The sequence below is a fragment of the Haplochromis burtoni genome, unplaced genomic scaffold (genome assembly GCF_018398535.1).
Source record: "Haplochromis burtoni strain Fernald_Lab_line unplaced genomic scaffold, NCSU_Asbu1 Contig_463, whole genome shotgun sequence".
NCBI lineage: Eukaryota > Metazoa > Chordata > Actinopteri > Cichliformes > Cichlidae > Haplochromis > Haplochromis burtoni.
In genome coordinates this window covers 175,535-184,492 of record NW_024582824.1, presented here as the reverse complement: position 1 = coordinate 184,492, position 8,958 = coordinate 175,535, and the positions used below count along the sequence as shown (strand labels likewise).

The 8,958-nt window shown below is 43.0% G+C and overlaps 1 protein-coding gene across 1 annotated transcript in view; it reads left to right on the top strand.

Annotated features, from left to right (window-relative positions):
* exoc6b (exocyst complex component 6B) overlaps positions 1–8,958 on the top strand; it is a 106,354-nt gene that overhangs the window by 69,933 nt on the left and 27,463 nt on the right. The window lies entirely within an intron of this gene.

The following is an 8,958-nucleotide window of genomic DNA, read 5'->3' as shown; positions in this document are numbered from 1 at the left end:
AAAAAAACAAAAACTGAGGTTAACAGATTTTCATGAATGCAACCAAAGATTTAAATCAGACACATCATAAATCATCCACCTCCTACTGGTCGAGGTGGATGGCTTCGCCTTCCTAAGCCTGGTTCTGCCAGAGGTTTCTTCCTGTGGAAATAGTTTTTCCTTCCCACTGTCTCCAAGTGCTCAACTCCTAATTGATTAGCTTTTCTTTCTATTACTGAAGAGTTTCCACCATACAATATAAGTCACCTTGCGGTGACTGTTGCTGTGATCTGGTGCTATATAAATAAAACTGAATTGAATTGAAATGACCTGTTTAATATTGTGTAGGTTTGCCTTTGTTCTGCTAAATTGTTCAGTCTGGGCCTGCATTCAGGGCCTCTGGGAGTCCTTACCACTGAAGTCTTTTACACACACATCCTTTGGGTGTCGTGGGGCGGGAGCTTCGTGGATCCGCGTCTATCCATACTGGCTCTGATTGGGATCAGTGGACTTGAATGAATGTCTAGTCAAGGTTCAAGGTTCTTTATTTGTCACATGCATAGTTATACAAGTATAACACACAGTGAAATGTAACCTGACACGCTCCTCGACATGTGCAAAAAAATCACCAACACCTTTTTCATGTGTTCTTTTGAACAGTTTGGAAGTGATTTGGTTTCTCACAGCAGTCTCTCAGAAGAACATTGCAACAAGTGTAAGAAGATAGTGAGCTTTATTCTGCTTACCTGAGTGTTGTAGTTGATTGATGCATGAAGTTGCATATAACATTTCTCTGATTACGCTGCAAAAGCAACAAAAACATTCAACTTCACCACAACCAGAACTGCCCCTGAGGGGTGCTGACTTGTGACCTGCTGCCATCAGTGTGTAAGTGAATGGGTGCAGACACGGGTTTCTGCTTCATCTGGGAATCTGCAGCATTTTTACATATTTATATCGACCACATCTATAGACAGTGTCCCAATTTTGACTGGGTTTACCTCACAGATAGAGATCCCTGCTGAAAACCCACAAATGAATGATCAGAAAGAGCAGCAGCTGAAATAACAGTTAAAACCAGTTGTTGCAGGTAAGACACAGGCGGTAAAAGGCCTAAAGCACCAGAAACACCACAAAAAAACAACTTCAGCCTCAGTTTGTGTATATGAGAAGTTGGAACACACAATAAATTATTGACGTGTCCCGTGTTGTCTCTTTTGCCCAGTTTCTCACTTTCTAACACACGTCGCTGAAGCGGCCTTCATATTGCGCCCTGTGGCAATAAAGTGGGTCCGCGAGCCGGATGCTGAGAAACAGTCGAGTACAGGAAGCGGCCCGATTGTGTGCTGTGGGCGTCTTGTTTTTGGATCCTGGGAAAAACAGAGCGGGGGACAGAACTGGACAACCCCGATGAGAATCCAGGACGCTAGGCGAAGTTGTGTGTGTGGGTGTGTGTGTCGATGTCACATATTAACTTTGCGAAAAAGCATTTGGCAAGCTGGCGCCCACGTACGTGCGCGAGAGCACGCAAACTTGTGTTTGCCGTCGCCGTTTCCGAGGCTCTGGCGCGTTCGTGAGTCGCCGCCGAGTGTGTGAAACTGAAGCGCCGTTTGTGTGTCTGTGTCATCGCTGAATGTGTGAAACGGGGCGGAGAGCCCGACTAAAACGTTTGTGTGTGGCTTTCCTGGCTGCTGCGTGTTTGTCATAGTTGCTGTGAAAGTGTGTGTGTGTGTGTCAGTCCAGTGAATGTGTGAAACAGGGCGGAGAGGGAGTCAAAGTTTGTGCTCGCCTTTGATGTGTGTTTGTTGTTGTTGAGTGTGTGAAAGTTGGTGGAAAGTGTGTGTTTGTATTTTTGTGTGTGTGTGTGTGACAGCGGATGACGGATGGGCCGGCAGGACGGAGCAGGGGACGATGAATGAGGTGACAGACAGAGACGGATAGCCCTTTATCCCTCCGTCACAATCCCTCTTTCTCTCTCCCTCTCTTCTCTTTCTCCGCCTGTCGGGATGATGCAGTGCCTCTTGTCCTCTCGCTCGGAGGAGGAGAAGGAAGGGGGGAAGATGGGGAGAATGAGAAAAGAAAAAATTGCATTCATCCGGCATTGATGTTTACTTCAGCTACCCCCCCTCCTTCTTCTCTCTTCTCTCCTCCGCTCTTTCCCCATTTTGCTCCCACTGCCCGCTACCTCGTCCTCTTCCTTCAGCTCCATCCTCCTCCTCCTCCTCCTTTGTCAGTGATCAGAATCAGTCGACTCTTTTAGCGTTATTCAGCTCCTTCGCTCTTTTATATCTCTCTCCTCCTTTGTTTTTCCTCACCATTCTTCTTATATCAAAAGAAAGAGCATTCCTTTCCCCCCCAAAGCTCTGAACGAGCTTTCATACGTGACGTCGGTGCGTACACATCTGCCCGAGCGCATCTTTTCTTGTGTGTTTGTGCGAGGGTCGATTTTTCATTTTCCTGTGTCGACTTTCGTATGTTGGCGCTCTGTGAGTGTGTGCGGGTCTTTGTGCAATATGTCCGTGTGTGTTTGTGTGTGTGACCTGATTTTTGAATGGCCGATAAATCACGCTGACGGGTCCGTTTGTTGGGTGGTCGGGTCCCGGTGTTCTGGAAGGATCCGGGGTCCTGGGACAGGGCTGAGACAGGAGTTCCCCCAGGACACACACACTTATGCACTTTTAGATACTTGGATGGACACACACACACACCGAGCGCGTACCATCGATGTATACGGGCAGCTCAGACATATGTCATACCTGCAAAAAAGTTTTTTTAACACCATTAAGCATTTTCTTAAAAGTACAGCCTGTTTTTAACTCAGTATCTGCATTTTGGAGCAGATAGCCACTGTGAGGATTGGGGAAAAAGGCCATGTGGGACAAAAGACTTACAAGTCTCCATGTAAAGATATAACAGACGTACATGTATAAACTTTTTGTCCAATCAGAGAAGAAGGAAGAAGGAGGATCCCTGTCAAGGTGCTGTCGACTGTCAAAATTTAGCTGGAAGCAATAATCTTATATGCTCTATCAAGTGTTTTCAGCTGGCCCTTTTTTAAATAAATCAGTAATAAGCATTTGGGATTTTTCAATAGTCAGTGCTGCAGGCACATTTCAGTCAATACCCCCTAAAATTAAACGGTATCCTTACTGATTCCTGAAGGCAGGAGGTCTCGAGTTACTTGTGTTTGCTCAGAAATACGTCCTTTTTTTATTGTGACAAAATGAAGAGAGAAACATGAGAAAAGTAAAGTTTTTCTATTCTTTATACAGTGCAAATTCAAACATAAGACCCAGGGTTCCAAAATTGACCTGGCAAAGACTCTGCCCATTTGACAGCTTGAGAAAAGGATTCCAAAGGTCCTAAACTTTTTTGTGCATTTTCATGTGTCTGAAAGCTCCTGTAAGTGTGTTCGTCCTTTTCTTCTTCTTCTTCCTGCTGCTCCCTTTAGAGGTCACAAAATCGGGTCATCTGACTCCATCCCTCCCTATCCCTGCTATACTCCCAGGTCACTCCAACCCTCTGCATGTTTTCCTGCACTACATCCATGAATTTTCTCTGTGGTCTTCCTCTTGCCTGGCTCTTCCATATTCAACACCCTTTGCCCAATATATCGACAATCCGCCCTCTGTAGATGTCTCTTGAAACTTTGATATTTCAGCCACAAAGATGGTGATTTCTACCCCCCACTTCTGGCAAAACCCTGATGTTTGTGTGATCCTGCAGCTGCTAGTGTACATGCAAAGTTGGACACAATGACGTTAGTTAGGCCCTTAGCCTCCCCCTGGAGCGTAGGCCATCCACTGCTGCCTGCCAGCGCTTCGCTGTGAGTTTGTCATCGATGCTTCTGTAGCAGTTAGCTGTTTATAGAGTGCGGTTGTTGGTCCCATGCCCAACCGTCCTACTCTCTCATCCTGGACCTGGGACAAGGCAGTGGTGGAGTTTTCCCAAAGATTTGGGTTGATAAGGTTGATTTTTGTTGGGTGCATTGCCTTCTTTAAGCAGCTATGCATCAAATTAACTTAAACAAAGAAAGAAACTGTCACTTTTAGTATTCAGAATTTGCCAACTTTGAGTCCCACAGTGAAACCACTGCAGGCTCCAAACAAGACAAGTTCATGCTTTTATCTGCAAAATCACCAAAAAAAAAAGAAAAGGAAAAAAAGGGCAGTGTCACACCAGCCAGAATTCACATTTTCATGGCACACTACTCAAGGCTGTCTAGAAAAAGGCTGATTCACTGTAACAACAAGCTTATCTAAGTTGTCAGCAGCTTTCTCCTCTTCCCTATGATTGCTAAATAATTTGTTGAGCGTAGGAGGCTGATTGTGTTGGTGTGTGTATTCAATCCCCAGGTTGTACTTTTCCACAGATCCTATCAATCCTCCTATATTTAGAACATTCAGAAGTCTGTGGTTGCTTCAAACCTTTGGCTGGCCCTCTGGTGTGTGTTTGTGTTGCGGTGTGGCTTCCCCCCAAAAAAACGCTTGCAACAGTGGAGTTCCACTCATCCCCTTCTCCACTCGTTCATACGCCAGGCATGCATTCTTCCACCTTCAGCCCTCTCCCGTCTGTGTGTGTGTGATTGGTTTCATTCCTTCGGTTGACCACAGACAGTCAAATTCCACCCATTCATCTCCTTAAAAAATAAAATGTCATTTCTTTCCCCTTTTGTTTTTTTTTTTCCTTTTAAACCATCTGTCCATCCATTTTTTTTTTTAACTGCTTACCCAGGTCAGCTGCCGATGGGGGGGGGGGCACAGTGCAGTGCAACTTTCAACTGCACTGCCCTGTGCAGTTGAAAGTTGACCAACTCCATATTTTTATTTTAGGATTCTACTAATGTAGCGTTGCATGATTCCCAGTTCTAAATCATCCATATTTGTTTAATAATTGGGCCTTAAGTTCATCCTCTGTCTCCTTTTAAGTCAGCTTTCTGCTGATTGGCTCCCCCTCCCAAAATGTTTAAAAGGAGGTGGGTCTTCCCTGATTGTGACCCTATTAAGGTTTTGCCTCACAGAGATTTGAAACATTGTTAATGTGTTTTTAAGAGTTTGGAAAAGACTGGACTTCTGTGAAGACTTTTCAACCGAGAGGCTTCTTTAGTTCTAAAAGAAAAAGGTGGAGAGTCCCAGATATTTAAACACTAGTGGGGATTGTCCCCTAGAAGGTAGCTGACCCGCTATTAATCATGTGCCTGATCGCATGAGCCAAGGTTCGAAAAAAGGTGGTTTCGTAGTGAAACAACTGACTTTACCTCACTTTATTATGCAACCTATTGAGGTCACCTGATGCAAAATGTGAGTGGGGGTTAAGGCACCTGAGAAAGGATCTCCAAAGTGGATTGTAGGTGGCAAACAGTTCGTGTCGTACCACCCCCTCTGTTCAGTGATGGTTGTTCACAGTGAGCCAGAACATTGACACCCTTGAACGAGTAACCTTTAACCTTTAGGTGCAGATGAGTTCATGTTCTGCTGAGGTGAGTGGCTGCTTGGTTTCTCCAGTTTAGAGGTCCAATGGTCATGTTTCATATGAGAGTCCAACATTCAACATTATATTTCCACATGTAAGTGGAATGCAAACCCAAAATACAGACTCGGATGTTAGAGTGAATAAACAACAGCAAATTTTTATTTGGTGAAAACAGCAAAATGTGCAGCATTAGGGCAAACTAAGGTTTTTAAACAAACTGGAGAGTAATCCGGAGAAAACGGCTGGGGCAAAATAAGAAAAAGCAGACATTAATCACACAACACAGGAGACGACTAACTAAAACTACTAACTAAAAATTTGAATTCTCACTTCGATGTTCTTTGTTTCATCTGCTCTGTGCTTCACTTACTGGCACCTTTTCATTCCCTTTAACTTCATTCCCTGTCGCTGTCCTTCTCACTCCTACCCCAACTTGTAGTTCTTTCCGTTGTACTTGTCACCGTCTTCCTTAAATTATTCCGTCTCTCCGTCTGCCAATTCACCACTTCACGTGCTGGATTTCAGCGGTCAACATATCACCCAGTTCCCTTTCTAAGCACACACACAGTCGTGCAGACTTTCAGTGCCGTCTGCCCTGTGTCTGACGCTCGCGTCCATCCCGAGCATTACCTCACGAGGCTTCCCCCCCTCACTCTCCAAAAGCAACATGTCACAGCATGACGACTGCTCCCCTTATCCCAACTTTGTGTGTGTGTAGATTGACTGGCGTGGCCAGTAGCGATTATCCAGTGACAGGATAGCAGATTCTCCCCCTCTGTGTGTGTATGTGGAGGCAGTACACAAACTAAGGGAGGCAATGAGGCCCAGTGGGAGAGGAAACCTCCATCTCACCTCCTCCTAACCCAGACTGACAGAGCAGTGGGAGGGAGACGGGAGAGAAGTTTGGAAAAAGGGAAGGAGTGATGGAAAGAAACGAAGATATGGAAAACACAAGCTGAATGTATCAGAAGTTCTATTATTTTTCTGAACTTGCTATTTTGATCGTCTTAACAGTTTTAGGAACTCTGTCACCTCATACCCCCGGGGCAGTCCTTGTAATTTCTGCTGTCATTAAGTTTCTTTCCTGAAGGTTAAAGCCATTAAAGATGATAGCGAATGATAACAGTATGAAATTAACGGTGTAGGCCAATTAACTGTGAAAGTCCTGAGAGACTTTCATTTCCAAAAAAACACAAACTGCAAATGACGTTAATGCTGCAGCTTTACCTCATGACCTCATATCTCGGATACATGAAGCTGTTTGTATTCATCTTACTTTTTGGGTTTTGCTTTCCTCTGTCTTGTTTTCTTTTACCCATCTTTTTTTCAAAGTTTGGATTTGAAGTGTCTAATAACGTCACATTGAAGAAAAACAAAGCATCCTTTCCTTTAAATGTGCGCTTTAACTTTAAATTAAGCAAAAAAGTTTGCTAAACTAAGTTTTTGTTTCTTTTAAAAACAGATAACTAAACCAAGCCTGGCTTGACTCACGTTATAAATGCATACGCTGTTTATCCCAGATCAGAAGTTGGAGACTTGCAAAATAACCCTGATTAAGCTTTTATTCATGGGACGACTACATGACGATAACCTCACGTAGTGGATTAAATTTCACGACGTTTCAAAAAACGAGGGTTTGTTTCTTCCTCGGAGAAAAGCTCTTGGCTCTCATTCAGGCCTGTTGTATCAGTAAGAAAAACAACTTGTACAGAACAAGGTCGTCCATCAACACGGCAGGAAGCCTTCACTTGATTCCACCACAGTTTGTTTGTCGACTCATTGTTCCCCACTGGAGTGCACATGCTACTTAACGCTCCCCGCTTCCTTTCAAACGTGATACGCTCCTGCAGGAAATAATCCCTCACAACCATATTGTTTTAGTAACTTTGTTTATGCTCACATCGTTAACCCGAAACTTTGTGTTGATCATATCAGGTTTCTCCTTAGTTTTGGCAAAGTTTTTACTTCAGTCCTCGAGACGGGGATAAATGAATTTTCATTTTAGCTACTGCTAAGCCTGTAATATGTCAGTGTGATTTATTTCTCGAAGTTTGATCCACAGTCTGTCTTTAGCCAAGTTGACCTGAAAACTACACCCATATGGGGAAGAATGAGAGAGAGAAGGAAAGGAGCACATGATGTTGGTGAAATAGGGAGGGTTAAGTAAATGTTCTGAGGTAGAGCAAGTAAGGTAGAAAGAGCAAAAGCAGGGGTTTTCTTACATTGTTATGCGCTGAGTAGGTGAGTTGGTAGGTAGGCTGATAGATATAGTAATGAAGGTGGATAGATGGATGGGTGGGTGGATGGTCTTCTTTTTTCTTTCTTAGTTTTAGTTCAGTTTTATATTTAGGAAAAACACAATTTAACTGAAATAAATTGGTTTTTTTTGTTTTTTTTCCATTTTATTTTCTAAATGTTATTTTTAGCAAAGCAACAACAGGACAGGAGCTGCAGATGCAACAAGAAAAGCAGGACACGCTGAAATCTTTTATTAAATATTTTTGTTTCATGTCACTTTGAACTACCTAACCAGGTGTTGTTTGTTTGTAATAGTTCTGTAATGTTAAAATGTGCTTATAATCCTAAAACAACTACCACTAATAATAATATTGGTGATTGTAATTCTGGAAATTTTTGACCATCCTGATGCTGCTGCTGCTGATGATAATGATGATGATGATATAATGGTTATAAGGATGATTGTAATTAATGACAGCAATAAAGAGCAAAAATATTGTTGATCACAATAATAATCCTGATGATAAGAAATTAAAGACAGTTTTAAATCATAAAAACTTACTGAAACTCAAATTCAGAACAAAATAAATACAAAAAATAATGAATGAAACTAAAAAGACTTAGTTTAGTCAGGAACAAGATTTAACATATCATATATGAAATGTTAATTTTATATGCTGTAAATTTAATGTAAACAGAAACCGTAGAAAGGAAAGAAAGACCTACTAGTGCACGGGAACTAGACATCCCTGAAGCTGCTTTATGTTCTGCCGTTTTGTTCCCATTTGCTTTTAAATGTTTGTGCTTACTGCTTTGACAACCTTCATTGGCTGGAAACTGAAAAGCAAGACTCCATATGAACACAACGCTTTCCTACCTCAAACTCCTTTTGAGCTGTTGACCCCGTTTACCCGTTTATTGCAACGTTTTACCAGGTCGCATGCTGAGGCTTGCTTATTTGGTGACCTCTCTTCACTCTTTGCGATGTTTTCACACAAGAGAAAGATGCCGGGGAGGGCGACGTGAGGCAAAAGGTAAAGAGAAAGTGAAGGATTAAGAGAAGGGTAGGACAGAGGTGAGGATGAGGACAGGAAGAGATAGACGAGGTCAGAGGAGTGGAAGGAGACAGAAAAATCTGCTACCATCACATTCCTAAGAACTGTGGTCACGCTGGGACAGCTGCAACATGGGCGTGTGTGTGTGTGTTTTTAGGAGTGTGTGTGTGTGTGTGTTTTTAGGAGTGTGTGTGTGTGTGTGTGTGTGTGTGTG